Below are 27,394 nucleotides of genomic sequence, written 5' to 3'. Positions count from 1 at the left end.
TGTGTGTGTGTGTGTGGTGTGCTCAAATTGTACTTTATAGGAGCCTGTGACGTCACATAAGGGAGTTGGAGCATAATAATGCAAAAATTCCCAAGTTTTACAGGTTCTTGAAAGCCATTAAGTATTTAGGTGATCTAGCCATCTGTGGCAGACAGTCAGAGTAAATATGATCCTTCACACTGAAATTTTTTTTGGGGGGGAGGGTTGCATACTTAAACATTACATTTCATCTAATAGTATTGCAGCATTTAATAAGTGTTTTGCTCTTGGAAGCCTTAATGACACATGTCCAACACCAATATTGTTCATATAAAGTGAGTATTCCATAGCATCATGCACCACACTTTTTCCTGTACTACAAAAGGTTTCTATGGCATATACTTCACCTTTTTCCATTTTCTCCTTTCACATTCCTCCCATTTTTTCCAGAATATATTCTATATGATTCAATTGAATGTCCATTAAGATTTCAAATGGTTTCTACTTTATATGTTTTTCCATCAGTTCCAACCCCATAGAATTACTTCACTTCTTGGATGGCCACATCAAAGTCAGAAAAAGACAAACATCAATTCTAGCACTCTTTTCCAGTGCCAGTAGCATCTTTTACAGTCTTTAACAATGTATCATATTTGGAGTGACCATAAAAGCACAATTGATAATCCTACCATTGATGTGTGTTCCAAAATCTATTTTGTAGATGTTGTCAGATTGCAAGACTATGGGATCTCCAGCTTTGGGAGTGGAGTAGATTGCATAGTTATTGTGAAGGTAGCCCATAAGGAAGAAGAGGCCAGCATTTAGGCCATTTTCTTTTATTAGCTTATGGAAGCAATCTTCCAGTTTTCCACAGATTTTTCACATATTTCTATCACTGTCTTTGGGGGCTTGATCCAGTTCATTATGTATTTCCTCATTTGTGGCTCTGAAACTTTGTTAAATCCTTCCATATCTCTTCATTGGCCTCTAAAACTTTTTTTTTCTTTTCTTCACTTGTGGTGCTCTAAATTACCCATGCTTATTTTCTGTTGAGAGGTATGTGTATTCTTGGCCTTTTGGAAATACATCACTGGAATATAGATCACAAATGGGAACTGAGGATGCCTTGGTATTTGCTTCTTTTTTTCTCCTTATTTCCTGCTGCTTTATCTTCACTATCTCCATCTTTCTTGACTTTACTGTACCATGTGACATTGGTAATCACTTCCTCCAGGATACATTCTCTTAAATCAATCAGGTTTTTTTTTGTGACATTGCACATTCTCATTTCTTGTCCTACTTATCTACAGACACTTTCCCAATCCCTTTTTCTATGTCTTCATTCATGTCATACTTACTTTTATCTCTGTCACACAGTATATCTCCCAAGGATCTCTCAGCAACTCTCAGAGATTCAAAGACCATTTCCATGTACATTATTCTCAGATCTATAGATCCATGACCCAGTCATTTTCTTTTTTTTTGACCCAGTCTCTTTCTAAAGTTCCAATACCATATCACCAAATGCCTTCCTTCTCATTTTCAGTATTCTCTTTTCCTTTGTTCTCCAGCCTATTTTTCCAGTTATTTGGCTACCTCATCCCTTGAAGTCCCCAATTCTCCCTCCACATCCTGTTGTCCTGCTGCCTCACCACCTTGCCATTCTTCTTCTAGGTCATCTCTTTGGCTGTGGCTACTGTGCTGTCATCCAGCTCACATTTCAGTTGCCTCTCAGAGTGCTGCCTGGGCTGCCTCCACACCTCCCATCTTGCTAAAGATAGAACACAAAGGGTGAGTTAGAAAGGTTTGCTTTGTGCACTCTCCAGGAAGTCCCAGGCACCCAGTCAAGGGTGTGTGATAGAAAGATCTCTTTTGTGTGATAGAAAGATCTAGGGGGCATGCTGGGACACTGGAGGCCTGGAGCTGGAGCCCCAACCAGAGGGATGGACCTAGCTGGAACTTCATCACTGACAAATTTTGGCCAGATATTTCTTACTAAGATGATCCATGAACTTTTCAAAACTTATATCTGAGTTAGTGAAGAAGAAGAAGGAAAGGGAAACAACATACATTATTATTCCAGAAAAAAATATCCTTGTGTTTCATTCAGGTGGAATAGCTATTAATTCAGGTTCACATGGAACTACCTCCAATGTTTGCAGAAAACACGTCTTGTGGGAGATTAAATATCATCATGTTACTAGAGCTGCACAGAGAAATCCCTTATCCAGAAATTACTTCATGGAAATTTCTAGGGAATAATTTTCTGGAGAAATTCAGAACTGGAAGCCTCTGTTTGACACTTTGCTATTTTCTGTCTTAATTGAAGAGGAAAAATAAATTGGAGATACATGGACCTAGACAGTTTCCTCTGCTTGAACTTTCAATGTTAATCTCCCTTCACTATGAACCATCCTTAGTGATGCATCAAGAGCTATTTCTTCAAATGTCTTTGCCTGTTTTTTCTATATTTCATCAATCTCTACAAATTCACAATATTAAATCACAGGCATATGCAGAGTGACCATATCATTGGTAGTTAACTCCAAAGAAGCCAAGATAGTTGGCAGCTGCCATGATTTCTAACTTGGTTTTAACTACTGGGAGGAGTATCTGCAAGGATGCACCTCTACAAAGACAAAGATACTAATTACCAACCCAGTGATGTCTTGTCACTTGAAACATCTTAACCCATATCTCAGTATTTTGATAAAGTATGTGGCTGGTATTCTGCATTTCATAATATTTCCTCTGTACCCAGACAACTATAATAACCCCTCCACCCACCCACTTCCCACCCCATACACACACACACACACACACACACACACACACACACACACACATGTTTTCAATTACTTCTAGTCTTAAGCACATAGAGATAATGAAAGGTCAACTATTTCAAATGGAGCCAGGAGAAAGTTAAATTTGATCCATATTCCTGATATTTAGTGGCTGTATGAAAATGGATCAGTGGGTAACATATAACCCTTTGAGAGAATGAGTTTTTGGTGGTTGTGACTTTTTATGCAAAAGTGTCTCTCAGGTAGAAGGCATTGAATCATTGTTTCTATCATTAAATTGAATTAATTTCAACTGAAGTCCCTTAACTTCTCTTAGTTCTAGCTTCTTTTTTCTATTGGAGAATAGTAATACCTCACTTATTCTTTGCTTTATGATAGGCTCCATACTGTGCTGGATAGCAAGGCTGCCTCAGAATCAGGAAAATCTCTTTGTTTTCCTACCTCAGACATAGACTGACAATAACTGCCTAAGTCCTTTGACCTCCCAGTGTTCTCAGGAGCTCTCCAAGTCTATAAATTGTTCCCCATTTTGATATGCTAGAGGGGTTCCCTTTGCACCTTCCCCCCTCCAAAAAAACCAAGGATTGTTAAGAAGATTAAATGGAATAATGTATATTAAGTACCACATAAAGCCAAAAGCATTCTATATGTGTTATTGTTGTATTGTAGGAAGACAAAATTGGTTGCTCTATAGAGAGTATTGGAGAAAAGAATCTGAAAGTAGGGAGACCAATTAGGAGTCTATTGCAATAGTCCAGCATGATGATGAACTAGATGGTAGCAATTAGGAGGACAAAGAAGAAGACAGGTACCAGAAATATACTAGAAGTAGAACAAAGACAGTTGATTGGCTGGGATATAGGGAAGGACCACAGGGTACTCTGATATAATGGCCCTAAGATGAAGAAAGTCTCTGTAGGTGGAGTGTTTTCATGTGCTTGAAGCTACATATACCACACTGGTTCGGATATAGGTTATGCTATTTTCCCCCTCACATTTGGCTTCTAGAAAAGTTGAAAGCAACCTATAATCAGTGTTATTTTTCAGGAAATATGTGTAAACACTTTTCCTTCAAGGTGATCTCTTGTCAGTTCCACAGGCTGCATTTAGAGACAGTCTATGCTTAAACCAATCTAGCAAAGCACCTGGCATAAATATCTTGTTGATTGGTTGATTGATATTTCTTCAAAACTGTGATTTTCTTTATGTGTGTCCTCCTTCTGTGAATACAAATCATAGTCCTTCCATTAGCATCTTCATTATTCAAATGTTCATCATCTAGCAGCAGTCTGGTTTAGTGGAAAGAACATCAACTCCGCAGTGAGAGGACCAGAGTTCAAATTTTCCCCTCTGACATATGTGACTCTGGTCAACTCACTTAACCACTTTGGGTCTAAGTATCCTTCCCTCTCTCCCACACCATTTTCCATATGGAAATCAAATAATCTAATAAATACAATTATTTATGGAAATTACATAACAATCAATTATCCTGTAGTCCATCTGAAGGTGTCATTGAAGATCTTTAGAACTGATTGTACAGCATGGGAGACACTGGCATAGGACCACCCACCATGGCATGCCATCATCAGTGAGGGTGCTGCACTCTCTGAGGAAGGCAGAATTGAAGGAGCTCAAAGGAAATGTGACAAACATAAGTTTAGAATAGCCACCCCAGGTGTTCACATGGACTATTTCTCCAACCTGTGATAGAGCATACTGAGCTCATGTTGGTCTGATCTGCCACAGTCGGACACACTGTCATTTGTCTCAAATATAGTGATGTCATTTTGGTCTTCTTCAATAACAAAGGACAAGAATCAACCAACCAGCCAAGCTCCATCTACCCAGTGACTTCTCCCAACACTACCACACACCACACACACACACACACACACACACACACACACACACACAGAGACGACAACAACAACAACAAAAACAAACCAAACTAATTTCTGGCCATTAAGTGAATAGAGTTAGAATTTATACAAAATTACAGGTCCTCTCTTCTTTCATTTCTCCAAATTCCCTGCTGAAATAAAGGAGAGCTACAGTAGATACAAGGGCAATTAAGAATGGAAAGAGAAGTCTGACGGCATTTGATAAAGTGTTAAGCCTGGAGTTAAGAAGACTAATCTTGAATTCAAATTTGACCTCAGATAATTGCTAGTTGTGTGACCATGGGCAAGTCATTTAACTTTGCCTCAGTTTCTTCATACATAAAATCATCTGGAGAAGGAAGTTTCAAATCACTCCAGGATCTTTGCCAAGAGAATCCAAATGGAGTTACAAAGAATAAGAAATGACTAAATATGAATGAACAACAAGTAGACTAAAATTCCTTGATGGTAAAGACTTCCTTTCTTTTTGCATTTTGTTTCACCAGCACTTAAACTAGTGCTTGGTACATACCATTAATAAATATTTTCATTCATTCATTTTCATTCATTCATTCATTCATTCATTCAAAAACTGATGGAGCTGAACCAAATTCCCTCTGAGGTTCCTTACAATTCTTGATCCATGATTTTACACTACTACTATTAACCTTCTGTTGAAGATCCTCTCTATCCTTAGGTTATGTAATCCTTCCAGTTTGAAAGAACCCATCAGAATTTGCATATCAGTGGTCAGAGCAGAATCCAGGATTATTTCCAAGCCCAAGAGGATTTTATAGGAGAGAATGGTTCAGTTCTCCATTTTTGGAGATGAGTATTTTAGTCATGGTAAGTCTAAGAGGCCATCTATTATTGTATGGAGGACTATCATCTAATTACAGGTCCTCTCTTCTTTCATTTCTTCAAACTCCCTGATAAAGTAAAGGGGAGCTACATTGGATAGAGGGACATTAGAATTTTAATTTGTTTTCTGAGTCATTGTGGTCTGTTAGTTAACCCTTTGACCTTTCCAGAGTTGATTAAGTTGCTTGTTAAATTTCATGCATAGTTCATAACTATACATGAAGGTTTTTGAGCCTAGTGGCCCTTGACAGGTCTAATGCTCTCATGACATAACCCAAGGATTAGAGTCACTCTCTACTATGGTGGTCTCTAACTGAGGAGTTTGAGCAGAGGTAGAAAAAAAATGAGAGTCTGAATGTATACACTTATAAGTTATGTAATCTTAAACAGACTGATGTGTACCTATCTATTCACATCCTAAAGAAACTATAATTTCTTTCTTCAGTATGGTTGAATTCTCAGTATAGGAACTCCCTCCACCAAAGCATATCACAACCCCCTATATCATTTAGTAGATAAGGCTTAAACAGTTACCTAAGAAAGTAGTATTTTAGCAACTTCACATATCACACAACTAGAAGACAATAGATTTGAACTTTTATTCCATAATGGACTCTACTGTTCTGTGCTGCCTTTCCCTATATCCTTCCTTAGACAAGTTCTAGCTATATTACCCTGTACAAAATACTTAACCTTTATAAAACCTTAGCTTTTTCCAGTGTAAAATGGGAATAATAATAGCATCAATTCTACGGGTTGATTATATGAGATAATTTATGCAAAATGAGATGATTTATTTATTTTTCAAAGCTTAGAGCTCTTTATAAATATAAATTGTTATTGTTATAGTACATGTGTATGAATATACATGTATGCAACATAATATACACACAAGCATACATATATAACATTTCTTACATATAGACTTTTGCTGTTATTCAGTTCAGTCATGTATGACTCTTTGTGACCCCACTTGGGGTTTCTTGAGAAAGGACTTGGAGTAGTTTGCCATTTCTTTCTCCAACTCATTTAACAGATGAGGAAACTGAGGCAGAGTTAAGTGACTTGCCCAGAGTCAGCCAGATACTAAATATAGGAGGCTAACCAGATTTGAGCTCTCTTCCTGACTCTAGACCTGACACTCCATCCACTGCAGCTCCTGGCTGTCCAACACATAGTCATATATACATGAATTACACACATCCACATCCATCTAAATCTGACAGAAGCATGGAACACCTGGGCCAGAAGCTCTTTCTCATTAGGCAGATTGGCAATTCATCTATTACTTTTGATTCTAGAGAGTTTACCAGGTTCTAAAAATTCAAAGGACTTGAGAAATTGAGAGTATGTTGTGGAGGCAAGATTTGAACTCTGATCACCTAGCTGACTCCTTGGTTTATTGTCCCTCTCTCTGCCCAGCCTCTCTGACCTGTCAGTTTGTTTCTCTCTATCTCTGTATCTATTTCTCTATACAGAGAGGAAGAAAGTAAAAGAGAAAAAAAGGAAAAAGAGTTAGAGACAGAACATTTATTAAGCACTAACCATGTACTAACCACTGTATATTCACATATAAATATGCATGTTTGCACATATCATGCATTCATGTATAAATCTGTGCATGATTTCTTTGCAAGAGTCTTTTTTTCCCTAAATGGATTTTGCCCTTGGCCTCTTAGCCCACCTTCACTCCATTGCTATGCTTACAGAACACTGTTCCATAAGGGAGCAGCATAAACAGGACCTGATTGGACTCCAATTCAGCAAGAATTAAAGCAGGACTCTCTTACTCAGGTGCCATAAATCAAATAAACAAATAAAACCAACACACTACACTCAAAAATAACCAACCTGTTTTCTCCACCAGTTGCTATATTTCCTTCTGATTCATTGCTTAGTTCCCATCATAAATGAGCCCATTTTAAAAAGCAAAAGATGGAGTTACTCTTCCCCTTTGACTTCAACATTACAAAATAGCTCTATAGTATCAATAAATAGGTTGGAAAGAAGCTTTTAAAGAGAATTCTTGTTAACCTTAGAGGAATCACAGAACTTTAGAATTGGAGGTATTTTCAAGGTCTTCTCTGTTTATATTTCAAGGACCAATACCAGAATGAAGTCAATCAAAGTGGAATGAAAACTGATTATTGAGCAAGGCAATTTCATTCATATTCTTTGTGACCATGGGAAAATCATTTCTTTCTGATCCCCAACTTTCCTATCTGTAAAAAGTGTGTAGGGGACAGCTAAGTGATGCAGTGGATAAAAAGAAACAGTCCTGGAGTCAGGAGGATCTGAGTTCAAATCCTGTCTCAGACACTTAATAATTGCCTAGCTGTGTGACCTTGGGCAAGTCACTCTTAACCCCATTATCTTAAATAAATAAAATTGTTAAAGTGCACGGTAATACCTTTACTACATATTCCACATGGCAGCTGTAGGCATCAAATGGGATAACATATACAAAATGTTTCTCTTCCTCAGACAAAGTAATGACCCAGTCAAAATTACATAGATTGAACCAGGTGTTCTGATTCCTAACCCAGGGTTCTTTCTACTATACTTCAAAGACCCTACAAATGCCTGTTTCTACCCACAGCATGCTCCTATGTGGCCACAGGAGTAGAAATTGTTATGATTGCATAACTTTATATACTCCTTTATTGTATCAACTATATTCTTCCTTATTCTTTTTGCATCATCTCTATCTTTTTGTATGCCTCGATGCTGTAAGTCTGGAGCTTATTATTGTTTGATCTACCCACTTCCATCATTGAGTATAGCATATCATACTTAGAAGATAATTAATAAGTATTTGATGAATGGATGGATTTTTTCCTCCCAAAATCATGTGAAAAATAAATAATATAGATTATGATTTGGTGTAGAAGTCATAGATTTTCACATGAGTGAAGTTCATTGCTTGAACCCACCTAGTGTAACTGATAGAACTCAATTCTTCTCATTTTTTCTCCTTTGGAATACTGATGAATAGGGTTTTCTTGCTTTCCTTGGGGTACATAGATGGTAGGATCTTATACATTTAGAACTGGGAGAGACTTAGAAACCATCAGGTCCCTTCTCTCCATTTTACAGAGAAAACAGGCACAGAAAAATTAAATGCCTAGTCCAAAATCACATAACTAGGAAGTATCCAAAGTGGAATTTGACTCAACTACCAATTATTCAAAGTTCAATTACCATCTTCTCTATCACATTGCAATCTCCTGTGGATGGCATAATTGGATTCAATGTGATCTAAGAGGTTATCCGGGTCCCTATCCCTCTTGACTTCTTTTAAATTCCCATTCCTAAATGCCAATGACTGGAGAATAGGCAATACATCAGAGATTTCAAACCAGTAACCAGAAGAGGGTTAGCTCTTTCAGTCAAACTTCAAAGCTATAAGCCTTGTCATGCCTTCACTGTCTTCCTACCTCCTAGGGTAGTTGAGATTAGAAAATGTTATTCTTTACAAAAATACCTGTCTAGATGCTGGGAGTTTAGAGTGGTCTTAAGGAAATAACAGTGGGAATGTAGAAGGAATAATGGAATGTGTGCACCCTTTCTAATCTTTAATAAAAATGGCTTTTCTTCTTGCTGTTTGGGCCAAGGGAGAGGGGAGATAGTATTCTATTTCTCTGTCTAACTCTATAAAGTAAATCTGTATTGCTAGACCCAAATTATTTACAGAAGAATCCAACCCTACTACTTCCCTCCAAGATAAGACAATTATCTCATATATATGTATGTGTGTGTGTGTGTGTGTGTGTGTGTGTGTGTGTATGTGTGTGTGTGTATTAGGTATTGAACTATTTGTGGGATGACCTATATATTAAACTTAAATACCTAGACAAATGGATGGACATAGCATTCTGGAAGAAATGTTCTCTGTAAAAAGTTTGATTTTTAGATAGATTGTTGGACTCAGACTCAGGAAGATCTGAGCTCAAATATTGCTGTAGACATTTTCTAGCATTGTGCTGATGAGTAAGTTAGTTTCAGAGTCTTGCAGAGCCTCAGTTGCCACCTCTATAAGCAAGAGGGAAGGGATGATAAGTATCATTGCCAATATTTGTCCTTCATTTTCTTTTTTTTTTTTTCCTTCATTTTCTAAGAAGACTATTACATCAGGGAGTTGATGCTGTGACTAGCATGTGAATTGGATTTGAATGAGGGGGATACTTTGCTAAGTCACAAAACTCACTTCTCCTCCAAAGCCATCTGGGTCCAGTGGTCAGATATGAATCAGGAAGACTGGAGCCAGCCCTGGATGTGGGGCAATCAGGATTAAGTGACTTGCCCAAGGTCACACAGCTAATAAGTTACAAGTGTCTGAAGCTGGATTCGAACTCCTGGCCTCCTGAACCCATGGCCAGTGGTTTGGCCAGTGCTCTATCCACTGTACCACCTAGCTGCCCTGATAGGTATCATGGAATAGTGGCTAAAGAATTAGCCTCAGATTCTAGAAGATCTGGGTTCAAGTCTTGCCTCTGAATCCTAATGACTTCAACCCTCTGCAAGTAAAAACAATGTCCTGGAAAACAATATAAGATTGCTAAAAAACTGAGAATCTGAATCAGGAAAGAGAGTTTCTCAACCAAGAGTTTTTCATGCCAACCAAAGCACAGATCTGGACCTCATTTCCCCCACAAACTTTTTTTAATTACAATGTTTGTAATACCCTATAATATTTGTCTGTCTTTATTTTGAGCCCCAATATGTGCAAAGTGCTTGGTAAAATTTTAACAAACATAAAATGTTATTATAAAAGTTTTTAGAAATAGACATTCAAAGACTTTCTGCTATTTTCACTACTCATTAGCCACATGAACTTCAACAGACCTTTTTACTTCATTTGTCTTAGTGTATTCATTTGCAAAATAGCAACAATAATTCTCACATTACTCTCCTCACCAAGATTCCTGTGATCACAGTATTGTTAACAAAAATGACATTGTGTGTGTTTATATGTATATATGTATCTATATGCATATGTATTGTATGTGTGATGAGAGAGCAAGAATGCTTGATAGACTTGCAAATCACTTTACAAATATTATCTTATTTTATCTTCACAACAATTCCCAATTTATATTTGAGGAAACTGAGGTGGACAGAGGTTAAGTGCCTTATTCAAGTTCATGAAATTTTTAAGAATTTTCAGAATTTGAGGGCAGTTTTTAAATCAGGTCTTCCTGACTCCAAATCCAGGACTTCTCGTCCTCTGGTGGAAAGAGTTTTGGACATTTCAAAGCTCTATGGAAATCAGAATTATCATTATTATTTCCCAATATAAAACATTGCTTTCAAAGTCTTTTTCCACCCTTTGGTAATAAGATTAATTAGGCAATAACTTTAAGGGTGAATTGAAAAAGGAAGACATTGGAAATAGAGGACTAGGAATCAAATCAATAGCTACAAAGTAATTAAATCACCCAGGAGAAAGGGTGGTAAAGAGAGAGAAGACAAATGAGATAGAGTTTACATCACATAATGACATGACTATGGGGAGACTGGAGATAAAAGGAGGAAAAGTCAAAGATGAAGCCTTGGTTATGATTTAGTTATATTCACCAATATCTGTAGAAAGAAAGTCCATGAGAAATGCAAGTCAACTGAGAAGAGATGTTAAGAAGGAATAAGCTTTCTTGTCAGATGAAGCAAAAACAACTGATATGAAGGAGAGTTCTGGACATGGAGGGGGGGAGTAGGCAGGATTGGGTTCTATTCACATCAGTATTTGTTTTTATTGGTCTACTTTGCACCTTCTCTTAAACACAACTCAATAGCACAGGAACACAACTTGGGTACGAAGGTCCATTTGTTAATTGGGAGATTCTAAAAGACTCTCGGTCTGCCAATCATAGCTGCTCTTCCTAATAGTTCATGCAATGTCAGTGTTGGAAGGGACCAGGGTTTCCTATGAGGCAGACTCCATACTCTGTCTTAGGGATATAGTCCATTCCTCAAAGTATGGGAGAAAATAAAACACAAAAGGAAATTGAAAAGGTATGTGAGGTAAGAGAGTAGATGCAGGGGTATCATGGAGAAATCAGAAAAGTTCCATTGTGGTACAACCAAGTAAGAAGCGATGAGTTTTCTGAACTAAGCTCTCTCTCCTTAAATGGAGGTTTAGGATTCATGATTCTACACTCCAATCAAAGAGGCAAAGGATAGTAATGAAGTGGATTAATCAAGACCAATGAGATCTTATAGGATGATGAGTTGACCTGAAAGATGAGTTTCCAATAAGAGATGTCCCAGAATAGTGCAACCAGGTGAGAAATAAGGATTTTTAAAAACAGAGGAAGTAGACATGGAGGTAGAAGTAGATGAAATCTATGTTCCTTGCAAGATCTACTCATAAGATTTAGAGCTAAAGGAGACCTAAGAAGAAGCAAGGAAGAAAGCATTTAAATTTAGCATCTACTTTGTGCAAGACATTGTCATAAATATTTTAAATATATTATCATATTTGATCTTCACAGTCACCCTTGGAAGTGTTGTAATCATCCTCACTTTACAATTGAGAGAACTGAGGCAAGCAAAGGCTAAGTAAACTTGCCCAGGGTCATGCAGCTAATAAATGACTGAGGCTAGATTTAAATTGGGGTCTTTCTGATTCTGTCCAGTGCTCTATCTTTTGTACCACTTAGCTGCATCTGCATCTAAGACATGAGATAATACTTCCCACTTCATTTTACTGAGGAGAAGAACAATCAGAGAGAGAAAAATGATGGGCAAAGGACTTGTCCAATATCTCCCAGCAATTTAAGTAGCTGAACCAGGAATAGCATTAATGGTTAATGATTTTTGGTGTAGTCCTCTTACAAAGTCTCTCCTAGAAGGAAATTGTATTTTTAAATGTCTCAAGGTTTAACAGAAAGGATAATGTACTGATTGGGGGAATATCAGGAGGGAAGGTGTGAAGTTAAGCATGTAGAGTAAGTCAATTTCTTTATCCAGTGGTAAATCTTACCAATCCATTTTTTTCTAGAACTAGCTGAATGGTTGAGTAGGTAGAACACTAGACCTGGAGTCAGGACATTTATTAGCTGTGTAGTCCTGGGCACAATCTGTCTTGGTTTCTAGTAAAATGTGTATTATAATAATAACAGCAACAGTATTATTTTGTGGATAAAATGAAATGCTATTCATAAGGAGCTTAACATGAATATTTGCTAAAATTAATTAATTAGTGTATTGATGTTAAGTAAGTTAACATGAATATTTGTTTCTTTTCTTCTTTTTTTCCTCTTTATTTCCTTTCTTTCCTCTTCTTATTAATGAATCCTAGAACCTTTTGGGTCTGTGCTTCTTTTAATTTCTTATCTTGGTCAGTTACTTTAGGAAGTTCATCTTTTCCCTACCTTCAATTCTACTTTTAATTAGTTTCATGCAGGTCTTCAATATGAGAGGTAATGAGATCCTAGTTGGCTTCTTATACAGAAATGATTATTGTTTCTTTTAAATTTATATATATATATCTATAATCAATTAGAAAAGTTTAAACAACACTTTACTCACAGTCAGGAGACTCGAGTTCAAATTCTGTTTGAAACACTTCCTATACATGCCTTTAGGCAAGTCCCTTAATTCCTCTGAATTTTAGGTTACTCACCATTAAACTGGAATTAATAATATATTACTCATTTTACAGGGTTGTTTTGAGGAAAATACTCTGAAAACTTTAAAGACAGAAATCTGATAAATTATATTTCTCTGAAGCAGCTTTGCTAATACTCTATTATGTTGTGGAGAAAAATTATGGATACTATTGACCATGTTAAATTCTCAAAAAAAAAAAGCCCCCAAAACAAAAACTCAAACTTGTTTAAATAACAAACCTGGTTGGATTAGACATATTGGCTGAGTATGTAGATATTGAGTACATGGAAATAAGAGTAAAATCAAAATATCTAGGTAACCGATGTAATTCATACTAATAAGTCAAATTTAATTGAAAAACATTTCTTTCAATTTAGTTCTACCAGCAATCTGCAGCAGTAGAAAAAATAGGGGAGTAAGGAGTTTTGGGGTACAGTGTCAGTCTGCTAGTCATGACCCTGTTGTCTTGTTATTATGTGTGACCTTGACGAAGTCATATTTCCCTAGGTGGAACCCTTTGACCTTTCCTTAAATCTACTAGATTTTTGCATTTTACAGACATGGCCATGATAATCCAATCTCTCACATGAGGGGCTTTGATCAAAGGATTCCCAAGGTCCCTTCCAACACTGACATTGCATGAATATACGAACCTAATACAAAACCTAGGTTTTGAAAACACACAGACTTCTTGACCATAATCATCTAACATTTGCCAGATGGCCACTTTCCTTGGGGAGTGGAGAACACTGGGAATTTATAAACCATAGCATCTTATTTCTCAACATTAGGTTTGCAGATAATGGAAAAAATATACAAACTGTGTTTCCGATTAGGCTCAGCATTCTGTTTATGCCTTCCTTTCCAGTATTGCATTGTAAATCATTCAAATGTGTCAGCTCTGAGTCTGCTTGAGTGTGAAAAAGAAAGCAGTGTTCTCTCCTCTATAACCAGTGGAGGCCTAAGTTAAGCCCTTCTGACTGCTCTCCCACTGGGGACCTCCCATTATGAAATGCCTGCTCTATGTTCAGCCCCAAGATTGCCTCGCTCATTTATGTGGCTCCACTCACCCGTGATTACTTTATCTATTGGTTTCCTTGTTTCTTTTATGGATTTTATTCACTTTTTCAAAAGACCTATATAATTGCCTCCCTCTATCAATGCCAACGATAGCACCTCCTCACATCACAGTAGATGACCTTCATGAGTTATCATGGTCCATGGCTATAGATGTAGATACAGATATAAATATATATGGAATTACATATGTATGTGTGTACATGATAAACACATGTGTGCATGTATATTCATATATATATGTGTGTGTGTGTATATATATATATATATATATATATATACACACAAACATTTAATTAGACGGCATAGTGAATAGTGCTGGTACCTGACATCAGAAAAACTCATTTTCCCAAGGTCATATCTGGCCTTAAACACTTTCTATGTGACCTTGGACAAGTCATTTATTCCTATTTGGTTTAGTTTCCTCATCTGTAAAATGAACTGGATTAGGAAATGGCAAACCCCTCCTGTATCTTTACCAAGAAAACCCTAAATGGGGTTAAAAAAGTTGGAGAGGACTGAAACAACTGAACAACATGTTATGTTATATAAATACACACGTGTATGTGTTTGTGATATAAATGATGCAATATAAATGTAATTGTAGATGTAGATGTGGAGCTTCTGCTGTTCAACCTTCTGCTAATGAGCCTCCCTCAATTTGAGGGAGCTAACGCAGATCAAGGTGGGGACTGATGTTTTGTGCCCATACTCAAAGGCATACTCAAGCAGAATGAATATTGTAATTAGAAGATGTGGATTTGAATTTCAGTTCTATTGACTTCCACCTTTGTGATTCTAGCTATCATTATCATTATTATTATTATTATTATAAAATGTTCCAATTTAAACTGGCATCTACTTCCCCATTAATATCACCAATTGCCTTAATCCTTCCTTCTGGGAGTGGGCTGACGAAGTGGAAATATTAAACAGAAAGCAAATAACTTAACCTGCACTTTTCTATGCTGACTTTCATCGAACAAAGTGATCATCTTGTGTAAAGTTATGTCTTTTCTAACATCTCTGGGAAAACTTATTGTTTTGTGCCTCTCCTTGAGTTGATAAAGAATATATCACTAATCTATCTGATCAGAAACTTCCCCATTTCATATACACTGCATACTGTATATTATGTCAAAGTTGTCATGCCTCAGATATAGACTATAACCATCTGGTCCACTGAGGCACACTAACAATGTTGAGGTAGCAATATTGTCCAAATAATGAGCAAACTATCCTTGAAAATTTCTGAAATGATTTCATAAATACTTGTGCAGAAGGCATCTTTTCCTAGGCCTTCCCCAAACCCCTTGCAACCCACCCCCTCCCTTGCTTTTCCCTTTAAAAGTTTTGTTTATCTTTTCACAAGTTGCTAGTTCTTAGAACTCAGCCCACTTGGAGAAGTGTAATAAACTTACCATCTTACACTCTTCACTCAGTCCCCAAATTAAACTCCAATAAGGGCTGTCTGATAACAGTGAGTGCAACATACAATAAAACTAATTTTAGGCAAATCCCTTAATCTCTCTCACCCTTAGTTTTCCTACTTGCAAAAGGAGAATACCCCTTAATCTATTGTCTTTTATATCACTCACAGTGAGTTAGTGCTTTGTTGTGTTTTTGTTGTTTGTCTTTCATTCTTGAAGAGTATCAAAGACATCAGGAAGTGATGTCTTAACTTGAAAATGAATTGGATTTAAGTAAGGGACCATATCAGCCTTACTGTATAGTGCCAAAATATTGATCAAAATGATTGGAGATGGCCCCAGGTTCAGTGGGAAACCCTGGCCATTTTAAGCCAAAGTCTTTCCCAAGTCTCACTTTATCTGAGGCAATGACCATTCAGTGATTAAGGCTAGGCAAGAAATGAGCAAAAAGATGGCCTCTTTTACCAGTTCAAGAAAAAAAGTCAATCCGGGAGGGCAGGACTCTCAGATTTTCTGGCCAGAAAAGAAGCAATTACTATTTACACTCACTCTGAGCCAACAAAACCCAAACAATAAACAACTGAAGCTTGAATTGGGAACTATTATTAGCCAGTCAAAAGGAGTCAGAGTGATTTGGGTTTAAGTCATGATCAAGTAGCTCCATTTGAATCCCAATGGCTTTATCTATGCCTGGTTTTCCAAAGCTCTATTTCAGGAAATTTATATTCCTTGCAATATCTTTCTTAAGTCTCATTTTGTCTGAGACAGCACCCACTCAGTGATTTAAGGTTGGGTAATAAATAAAATAAAAGATGAACTCATTTGCCTAGTCAAAAAAAAATCAATTTGGAAGAGGAAGATCCTTAGGGTTCCTGGCCAGAACAGAAACAATTACTATTTACACTCACCCTGAGCCATCACAACCCAAACAAGTACCCATATTTTAGTGAATGATGGATAGAGGAAGAAAAAGGAAGCAAGGAAGGATGGATGGAAGGAAGAAAGGAAGGAAAGAAGGAAGGAAGGAAGGAAGGAAGAAAGGAAGGAAGGAAGGAAGGAAGGAAGGAAGGAAGGAAGGAAGGAAGGAAGGGAAGAAGGGAGGAAGGGAGGGAGGGAGGGGGGAAAGGAGGGAAAGGAGGGAGGGGGGAATTTAGGCCAGTTGGAGGTCAGCTGGAGGTAGAAGTTTGCCAAAGATCAAAGGAGATAGGGTGGGGGGGTGGGGTTCATCAATTCAAGAAAAATTCACATGGTTCTTTGACCCAGAAGTATAAGGAAGGGCATAAATTTTATTTCATAGGTTACTGAAAATGTTTATGATAACAAATGACAAATTGCAAAGAATTTGGAAAGCAACACAGGCTAAATTTCACATAGAAATTAGCAAAGTTTCTTAAGAAGCTTGGTAAAGAAGGCAAGTTCCTTAAGAAACTTAAAAATAGGGGAAGACAAGGCCATGTTTGCAGGCCATAGAGGAAGAGAGCTTTTTTCTTTTTTTTAAATGAAATTTTATTTTATTTGTTCAATTACATGCAAATGTAGTTTTTCAACACTCATCCATTTGCAAATTTATGAGTTCCACATTTTTCTACCACCTTCCCTTCCTTCTCCCTTTCCCGTGGTGGTGAGCAGTCTGGCAAAAGTTGTACATGTACAATCATATTTAACATATTTTCATATTAGTCATGTTGTGAAAGAGGAATTAGAACAAAGGGGGAAGAAAGGAAAGAAAAGGAAAAATATAAAAGAAGTTTTTAAAAAGTGAACATAGTATACTTTTCTCTGCCTTCAGTCTTCATGGTTTTTCCTCTGAATATGACATTGTCCATAGCAGTTTTTCAGATTGTCCTTCTTCTCTGAAATGCTGAAAGGAGCAGCATCCATTTTATTTGTTCATCTCACAATATTGTTAATGTGTACAGTCTTCTCTTGATTTTGCTCACTTCACTCAGTACCAATTCATTCAAGTCCTTCCATGCTTCTCTAAAGTTCAACTGCTCATAATTTCTTTTTTTTTCTTTTTTTTACTTTATTTTATTTTATTTTTTGCAAGGCAGTGGGGTTAAGTGGCTTGCCCAAGGCCACACAGCTAGGTAATTATTAAGCGTCTGAGGCTGTATTTGAACTCAGGTACTCCTGACTTCAGGGCCGGTGCTCTATCCACTGTGCCACCTAGTGTCCCTGCTCATGATTTCTTAGAGAATAGTACTCCATATTCTTATACCATAAATTACTCAGCTATTCCCCAGTGGATGGGCATCCCCCAATTTCCAATCTTTCCCCTTACAAAAGAGCTACTATAAATAGTTTTGAACATATGAAACTTTTACCAATTTTTTATGATTTCTTTGGGATATAGGTCTAGTATTGTATTGCGGGATGAAAGGTATGAAACAGTTTTATTGCCTTTTAGGCATAGTTCCAAATTACTCTCCATAATGACTGGATGAATTCGCAACTCGACCAATAGTGAATTAATGTCCCAATTTTCCTACCTTCTTGCTAATATTGATCATTTTCCTAGGTTTTTTTTTTGTAATCTTAGCTAATCTGATAGGTGGGAGGTGGGATGTCACAATTCTTATAAAGATATTAAGTACTTATTAACAATCATATGCCATATAAGGATTTTTTTGGTGGTAGGGAGGTTCATGGGGTCAGTGAAAAGTTTCCTGGTAAAAGAGTGATGAGATCTAAATTCTAGTCCTATCTTTTGCCACTTTCCCCTCTGTGTTTCCCATTAGATAGAATACTGGATTAGGAGTCATGAAGACTTCAATTCAAATTCTGTCTCAGAACCTTATTGGTTAATTAACTTCACCCACAGTTTCCTCATCTGTAAAATGAAAGGGTTGGTCTCAGTCCCTTTAAAATCCCTTCAAACTCCAACTCTTATTATCCCAAAATCACAGGACTAGAGCAAATAACTAAATTTACTGGAAGCACAATTTTCTTCTCTGTAACAAAGGAGAAAATGATACTTCAGGGGTTTCTGGACTTGTGATCTTGATGATCAGGGCTCAGTGATAGGATCATGAACCCTGCATTGCAGCATCTCACCCTTTTCAATTCTTGTCCATGCTCTCCACTCAGAGACACAAGATAGGGAGGAGGGGCCATATAATCTCTTGAGGGCTTTACCCTAGATCTCTTTAAATTATATGAATATAAGTAGCATAGTTTGGGGCAAATAGCACTTAGACTAACAAAAACTCTTTCCACAAAATCTGAGTTATTAATAGATGGAGGCCTTCAGATCCTGGCACCACACTGACAAAGGAGGGAGCAATGTCCTGGGGTTGAGGAAAAGATTTTCTAGTATCTAATTTAGGACAATGAACTTAATTTAGGAACTTGGGCAAGGCACTACTCCTCTTACTATTAATTTTCCTTTATGATGCAAATCCCAATATGTAAAATAATCACCCCTAGCCTTCCCATTCATGGGTGTAAATTTGTACTAGTTGTGCCTCATACTCAGTAGGCATTCTCTCTTTACCTCTGCCTCCTGGAAACCCTGGTTTCCTTCAGAACATATATCAAGCACCTAGAAGCTTGGTAGCTCATTGGATAGAACTCTGAACCTAGAGTTCAAATCCAGCATCATATACTTATTAGCTGTGTAACCTTGGACAAGTCATTTAATAGCTGCCTCAATTTTTTCATATGTAAAATAAGGATAATGATAGAATCTATCTCCTAGGATGATTGTGGGGATCCAATAAGGTAATTAATAGCTATAAATGACTCTGCAATTAATTAAAATATTTTATAAATGTCAGCTTTATTATGTTATCTTCTGCAAGCTTGAAAACCTGATTCCTACAGCTTTTAAGGTCCTCCCTCCAAAACTAAGCTATTTCACTTACTTTGACTTGATATTTGAAAGTGACAAGCTATAAAGCAGTATTCAAACATGAAGAATTATTTTGTCCTTGTTTTCCCATGTCAACTCTCTGTTATACCTTATCTAATCTCTCCAAGTCCTACCCTTGCAACTTTATTATTCTCATTATTATTAATGTTGCAAGGGTAAGACTCAGAAAGATTAGATTATCATTAATAATGACAATTACATATAATTATTAACAATTAAATGACAAATTGGCATTCTAAATGACAGTGACAACAACTTTCTTTTCTTTTTTTAAAGATTTCATTTATTTTGAGTTTTACAGTTTTTCCCTTAATCTTACTTCCCTCCCCCACCCCCCCAGAAGGCAATTTGTCAGTCTTTACATTGTTTCCATGGTATACATTGGTCCAAATTGAATGTGATGAGAGAGAAATCATATCCTTAAGGAAGAAACATAAAGTATAAGAGAGAGCAAGATCAGACAATAAGATATCAGTTTTTTTTTTTCTAAATTAAAGGTAATAGTCCTTGGTTTTTGTTCAAACTCCATAGTTCTTTTTCTGGACACAGATGGTATTCTCCATCTCAGACAGCCCCAAATTGTCCCTGATTGTTACACTGATGGAATGAGCAAGTCCATCAAGGAACAACTTTCATTTTGATATCATTTTATTGTTGCTAACTACCTAAACTTACTAAATAGGATGTTACAGAAGCCATTTTACAATTGAAAAATTGGAATCTCAGATAGATATTATGATTAGTTCAGAATCAGACAGCCCTAATAATAATAGGGGAAAGGCTAAGGTTTCAAACTTAGTACAATAATGACCAGACCTGAGTTCTTTTATCTATAACAAATTTCCTTTTTAAGGTTAAAAAAAAAAATGTCTTTCTTCCTCCAAACCCACCCACATACATTTACAGATTGTAGAGGTGGGGAAAGGCAGTTGCCTCCCCAGAGATTTTTAATTATTAGTCTTATTGAGTTGGCACTATCATTTTTGAAAAGGGAGTTTTTCCTCCCTCCTTCCCATCCTCTCAGTCCCTCCCCCTCTCTGTTGTGTAGTTTTAACTTTTACAGGCTTAATTAGAGCAATAAAAAAAAATACCAATTTAGCTTATTTTTTTAATAACAAGTAGAAGTTGAAGCCAGCTGTGGGATAATGCTACTTGAAAGCTGCTACCAGTCTCAAGTTTCAATTTCCCTGCTTGGGATCCAGTTGGAAATTAGTGCTGACACATGCAAATGACTTTGCAAAGGAGAGAGAAATCTTACCTTTCTTGCTAACCTGAGTGTGGTTTTCAGCCGTCATGTCACAAGGAAGGAGGTGGCCTTGAGCACCTTTCCCTTTCTGATTTAGAGAAAATTTCTTGTCAGTTTTAACTGTACCCCCAAGTTCTTGGAATATAAGTTATGTGGTGCAGTGGAAAGAGCACCAGTACTGGATTCAGGAGGACCTGAGTTCAAATCCAGCCTCAGACACTTGACACTTAACTAGCCGTGTGACCCTGAACAAGCCATTTAATCCCAATTGCCTTACCAATACAGAAAAAAAAAATAGAATGTCAAATGTCATAGCTGGAAGGCACATTTAGAACCTGGAATGCTGAAACTGGAAGGGAGTTGAAAGGTTCCTATGTCCAACCTCCCAGCCCCCCGCCCCTCGCCAAGGGGAAGTTATTTGTAAAAATTTTGTGCAAAGTCATTCAGACACAGAATTAATTTTGAACTCATCACTCCTGAATTACAAACCAAAATGCTTCCTTCTACATTCTAGAAGAACCCAGGAACAGACTCAGGAAACTTTTTTAGTGATTATGTCATCTTGAGAATGAGCCAATCTCTTACTCACTCCCATCACCACAACCCTTGAGAAACAGATAGGTGGTGTTGTAGATAGAATCCTGGGCACTGAATCAGGAAGACCTTCCTTCAAACCTAGTCACAATTAAGAGCTTTGTGAAACTAAACAATTCAATTAAACACTTCCTATCTTAGTTTTCTCAGATATAAAGTAGGAATAATAACAATCACTCTCCCAGAGCTGTTGGAAGGATTAAATGAGATTATGGTTTGAAAAATGTTTTGCACAGTGATTGGCACATAACAAGTACTTAATGATATCTTGCTTCCCTCCTCCCTCCCTCCCTCCTTCTCTTCCTCCCTCCTTCCTTCCTTCCTTCCTTCCTTCCTTCCTTCCTTCCTTCCTTCCTTCCTTCCTTCCTTCTCCTTCCCTACTTCCTTTTCTTCCTTCCTTCCCTCCTTCCTTCCTTCCTTCCTTCCTTCCTTCCTTCCTTCCTTCCTTCCTTCCTTCCTTCCCTCCTTCTTCTTTCCCATCCTTCCTATCTTCATTTCCTCTCCTCAAACCTGAGTCCCTTTGTATGTATACTTTCCGGTTCTGTATCTCCCAACTGCTTTCCTGTGTCTGAACCTAAGATATCCCAACTTCTGGTTCTAAATTTCTTCTCATGGTTTTCTCTCCATCTCTTTGCTCATCCCTAGTCCTGAAACCCAGGAAGGCTGAATCTGACATTGGAACTAGTGGAACTTCTCTGCAAAGGCAGAGGATAGCTATTCAACCAGAGACTAAATAACCACTTCTCTGAGATACTGTAGGATTTTGTTTCAGCCCCAAGATTCTACAATTCTGCAGCTCTGTAATGATGATCCATAAAACATTCTAACATCTTATTTCCCCCTTGGCTAAGCAAGTGACACTTGACCATTATCTCTGATCCATTAAGAGGAACATGTGTGGGTCAGTTCCCTGCCCTATTTAGGACAGATTTCCCATCTGGAAACCAGGCTTTGTCCATCAGCCAGACTCTATGGATATTTTGTACTGGTTATTAAGAATTCTTGCCTTCTATACAAGAATCTTGGGATACAGGTGATGGACTGACTTTACTCTTCAGAAAACTGAGAGTGAAAAGAATGGAAAGGAGATTGCTCTTTGGGTGGTGAGAGCTAATATATTTATAAACAATGGAAGAACTTATGGAAACAATCAAGCAGAAATTTGGGGACCAAATCATTTCAATGATCAAGCTTGAATACTGATTTTGTCCCTTTATTAATACTCTCAGGAAACACAGAATCTTAGAAATGCCAATTATTAGAACTCCCTGAAACCTTACAGACCTTTAGGCAATAAGTACATGGAGAGAGCACTGGATTTAGAGTTGAGACCTATGTTAAATAACAGCCAGCTTTATGAAAAGGGGTCAAATATCTTTAAATTTAATCTGTATTATTATTTTCTTCATCATTTTCTTTATTTAAACAATCGACCAAATAATAAAATCAAACCTTGATCCTTAGTATATGATGAGCTCTGAAGTGTGAATACTCATGTCAAAATTTAAAAATTTAAGAATCAACTCTCTTGATCTAGCCATACCTGTTTCTGGATCTTGCTTTGCTTACAATTTACTGTATGATCATAATAAATTTCTTTTCCTCTCTCTGGGTCTGAGTTTGCTCACCTACTAAATAAATCAAAGCAGTGTGACAAGATGATCTCCAAAAACCCTTCTAGATTGAACATCCAATGGTGTGCTAAGATTATTTAGGAGAATTTGCTTATTTATGCAATTCATAGGCAATTGGAGGAAATACCAGTCTTCACACAGATGTGAAGAAAAAGGAAAATAATGCACACCCTTAAAAGGGCCTAGTAAGAGCATAGCCCACATGAGAAATGAAGACTGATGGCTTGTATTTGTTAACCTAATGTAGGATTAAAGCAAAAGATGAAGGGATTTTCAAAGGAATAACGTACATTTTCTAAACTCATTCAGAAGACTGACTGCCAATTTGGGCATAACATCTTAATAATAAATTGGCTTCATAGATGGAAATCTGTAAAAAATAGTCTCTCATGGTTGAGAATTGTGACCTTTTTTTCCCCCCAATCTGTCCACTCCCTTCATATGCTATCATCATTGTTCAAGCAGGGTCTAAACAAGTGATGGAAAGTACAATTGTTAATAAAGCAGATGTTACTTTGTATTACCCTTCAGCAGTACTATTAATTTTATTAGCGGATAATAAGCTCAACTAAAATATTTTAATATAGCTGTATTACTTAATAGCCTGATAAGATTCCTAATCATTATAGAGCACAACATTGAGTTGGTAGCATACACCCCCTTCTTTAAAGTTTTGTGGTAGAATATGAGAGTTGAAATAGAGTTTGAAACAAAAAAATTTCAGAACATAGAATGCCAGACCCAGAAAACTTAGATATAGAAATTGAATGTCAAAGGTAGAAAAAGAACCTAGGAGGTACCTTAAAACATAGAATGTCAGAGCTGGAAGGAAACTTAGCCTATAGAAAACAGTGCTTAAAGAGTTCAAAGAGACAAAGGTATCAAAAAGTTTGGTGGTAAGTAGACACAGATGAGTCTATAGGGATGCCTTTCTTATGATGCTTTAATGGACAAGGCTATAAATGACTTCTGGGTCAAGGTTCAGACATATTATACCCCAAATTCCTTCTGGTTCTTCATTTGGTCACAGTTTTGAGGAAAGGGAAATAGAGGAAATGGAACTTATAAACCTATAAAATAGTCTACATATCATGGCAGATAGGATAGTTCATCAAGAGGGAGGGAGACTTGAAAGAATATGATAATGGTATCCTAAAGGTGTTAGAATTTCTACGTTTATTCCCTTATTGAAAGTAATGTGACTAGGTGATCTTCAATAAGCCTTATAGATTTTTGTAAAAGTTCTACCCTCCCATGTTTGTGGTACCAGAATTCAAGGGAGTGATGATAACATATAACCAGCAAAATCGTGATAATGTTAATTTAAAATTGCCAACCCAATTATACAGATTGAATTCTTTTCTTTCATCTAAATAGGCAAGTGGGCAAACACCAATATATTACAATATCAAGCTATCAAAAATATCATCGAGTGGCGGCTAGGTGGCACAGTGGATAGAGCACCAGCCCTCGAGTCAGGAGTAGCTGAGTTCAAATCTGGTCGCAGACACTTAATAATTACCTAGCTGTGTGGTCTTGGGCAAGCCACTTAACCCCATTTGCCTTTCAAAATCCTAAAAAAAAATCTTATTGAGATCCATTAGTATGGCTGGTCTTGGAGTCAAAAAAATTTGGGTCCAAGTATTTAATCTGAAACATGTTGCCTACATGTCTGAGGAAATCAAATAGACTATAAACCTAGACAATTCTCCAAGATTATAAACTGCAAAAAAGGAAGTCAGCTATGGGGTTATCATGGGCTCTACAATAATTATACTATATGTTAGAACTTCCCTTCTTCACAAAGGAATAAGACAATGAAGTTTCATAAGAACCAATCAATTGGAAGGATTTGTGAAGCTCAAAACTACTTACCATACCAATGATTCTTTGTGAGTAAACTCTTACTGCATTTGAAGATGCCTGTAACTACCTGGGACCACAGAACCAGCTTTGACCAGCTTAAGGACAATCTTCAGCAGAAGCTGTAGACTCATGACCTTGCTGAGGATGCTATAAATATCGTGCTGCCTGGTTTATTGTACTTATAGATGTCTTTTCCTTTAACCACCCCACTCCCCACCAGAAAGCCTCTAGAAACTATATCATTTCATCCTTTTTCTATTCCTCTTTGTGTTGCTGAGAACTCTCTCTCTCTCACTTTTGCAAGATTTATTATGTATGGTATCAGGCACTATAGTGGCCACTGAGCATATATATATATGAAAATCAGTCTTTACTCTCAGGCAGCTTATATTGTAACAAGATAGGCAACATGGACATATATAACTCTACATCACATAAATAAATATGAGTTAGTTAAGTACAAAGTAATTAGGAAGAGAGGGCACTAGCAGCTAGAGGGAATGAAGAAAGTCTTTCCATAGGACTTGGTGGTTGAACTGAATCTTAAAGAGAGAGGTGTTCTGGGAATCAGAGATGAACCAGGTGCTAGTCACTGAAAAGGTAGAAAAAAGATGAAGTATCCTGTGTGAACAAAAAGAAGACAAGTTTGTATAGACTGAAATCACAGACTTATTTTTTTTAAATACCTACATTTATATCCAAAATGTTAGTACTGAAGGTGACCTTAGTGATCATCTGATCTGGTCTCTGGGATTCAGTCTGGTGTTGACTCCAAATCCAGTTTTTTTCCCACTTATGTCAAATGAACTCTCCCAGGTTCTACAAGTAAGACATTGGCAGAACTGTGCTTCAGTCCAAGTCTTCTTATTCCCAGAATACTTCCCCCTATTTAACTGTTCATGAAAAATTTTTAAGATATAATTTATGTTGTAGGCTGCCTAAGGAAGCCATTGCTTTACTTGCTTCCTACCTAAAAAGAACAATTCTGTGCATTTATTTTTTCAGTATAATATGACAATTGTACTTTTGTTACTTGTTAAAAAAAAAAAACTGGCAGTTCCCTTGATGATCTAAGCATGACTTTGAAATGTTAACATCCAAAGTAAAAAGAGCCTTAGTCAAGTTGTCTGATACCTGGAAGATTAACAAGTCTGCTTCTTTTTTCTTAAATAAATTCTGAAATACCTTTTTCATTTCAGAAATATTTGTGTATTGAAATTCTAATTTCTCTATTGCCAAAAGCAAAACTTTTTATATAATTTGTTCCTCAATAAGGAGTCACTCTATCTCAGCATAGAAGAAAACCTCATGGTGAATTTCCAATCTGGGTTTTTCTTCTTGGTGACTTTTGATTTAAGCATCTATCAGGTATTGGGTCAGCTTAGTTCAATACCAACTGTCAGTTTCCAACCTGGAATTGCATACATCAGTTCTTTAAGGCTTTGTAGGAGCAGCTAGTTGATAAAGTGCCAGACCTGGGGTCAGGAAAATTCATTTTCCTGAGTTTAAGTCCCAAATACTTGCTAGCTATGTGATCCTGGACAAGTCACATATGTTTGTTTGCCTCTCATTTCCTCAACTGTAAAATAAACTGAAGGAAATCGCAAACCATTTCATTATCTTTGTTGAGAAAACCCCAAATGGTGTCACAATGAGTCAAGACACAACTGAAAAAATTGACTGAACAACAAAAAATTTTATCTCCCTATACTTTTAACAATAGCTAGAAAGGGGGCAGCTAGGTGGCTTAGTGGATAAAGCACTGGCCCAGGAGTCAGGAGTACCTGGGTTCAAATCTAGTCTCAGACACTTAATAATTACCTAGTTATGTGGCCTTGGGCAAGCCACTTATAACCCCATAGCTGTGTGGCCTTGGGCAAGCCACTTAACCCCATTGCCTTGCAAAAACCTAAATAAAAAATACACAATAGCTAGAAAGTACTCTGTGCTCATGAGTGCTTAAATTTTTGTTGGAAAATTGAATCAGTTTCAGTTTTCTGCTTACTGATTGATTCAACAAATATCTGAAAGCTCCAACAACTTGCAGAGTTCTGCCCTGGGCTATGAGTAGAGGAGAAGAGTAAATAGAATCATAAGACATGATCTTTGTTCCCATGAAATTTACCATCCAATAGCAGAGGTAAGATGTATAAAGGCATAAACAGGATTTAAAATCAATTTTTAAATACATAAAAGGGATTAAAAATTCTAAAAGAACAGATAAGGAGAAAACTGCTCCAAGTTAGGAAATCATGACAAAAGTAGCATTTGCCAGATATTGAGTAGGAAGTAGGATTTCTTATTACATTTATTTTCTTTCAAAACAGCAGGCTGCAAATCTAAAAGTTAGTGTTTTCTATGTATCCTATCAATTATAGACTATTAGAGTTGAAAGGAACTCTTGACGTCATTTAATTTAAACTAGCCATGAGCACAAATCCTGTCTAAAACATTATTGTAGAGACATAATTCAACCTTTACTTGACAGCCTTCTTTGTTGGTGAAATCTTCATCTGTTTCGGCAGTGTATTCCAT

At 36.9% G+C, this 27,394-nt stretch overlaps 1 pseudogene; it reads right to left on the bottom strand.

Moving 5' to 3' along the window:
- Nucleotides 1-219: 219 nt before the first annotated feature.
- Nucleotides 220-27,394, bottom strand: LOC141507197 (methionine aminopeptidase 2 pseudogene; annotated as a pseudogene).

This window comes from Macrotis lagotis, chromosome 1 (assembly GCF_037893015.1).
Source record: "Macrotis lagotis isolate mMagLag1 chromosome 1, bilby.v1.9.chrom.fasta, whole genome shotgun sequence".
Lineage (NCBI taxonomy): Eukaryota > Metazoa > Chordata > Mammalia > Peramelemorphia > Peramelidae > Macrotis > Macrotis lagotis.
The sequence above is the reverse complement of the archived record's forward strand: the minus strand, read 5'-3'. Positions and strand labels throughout refer to the sequence as shown.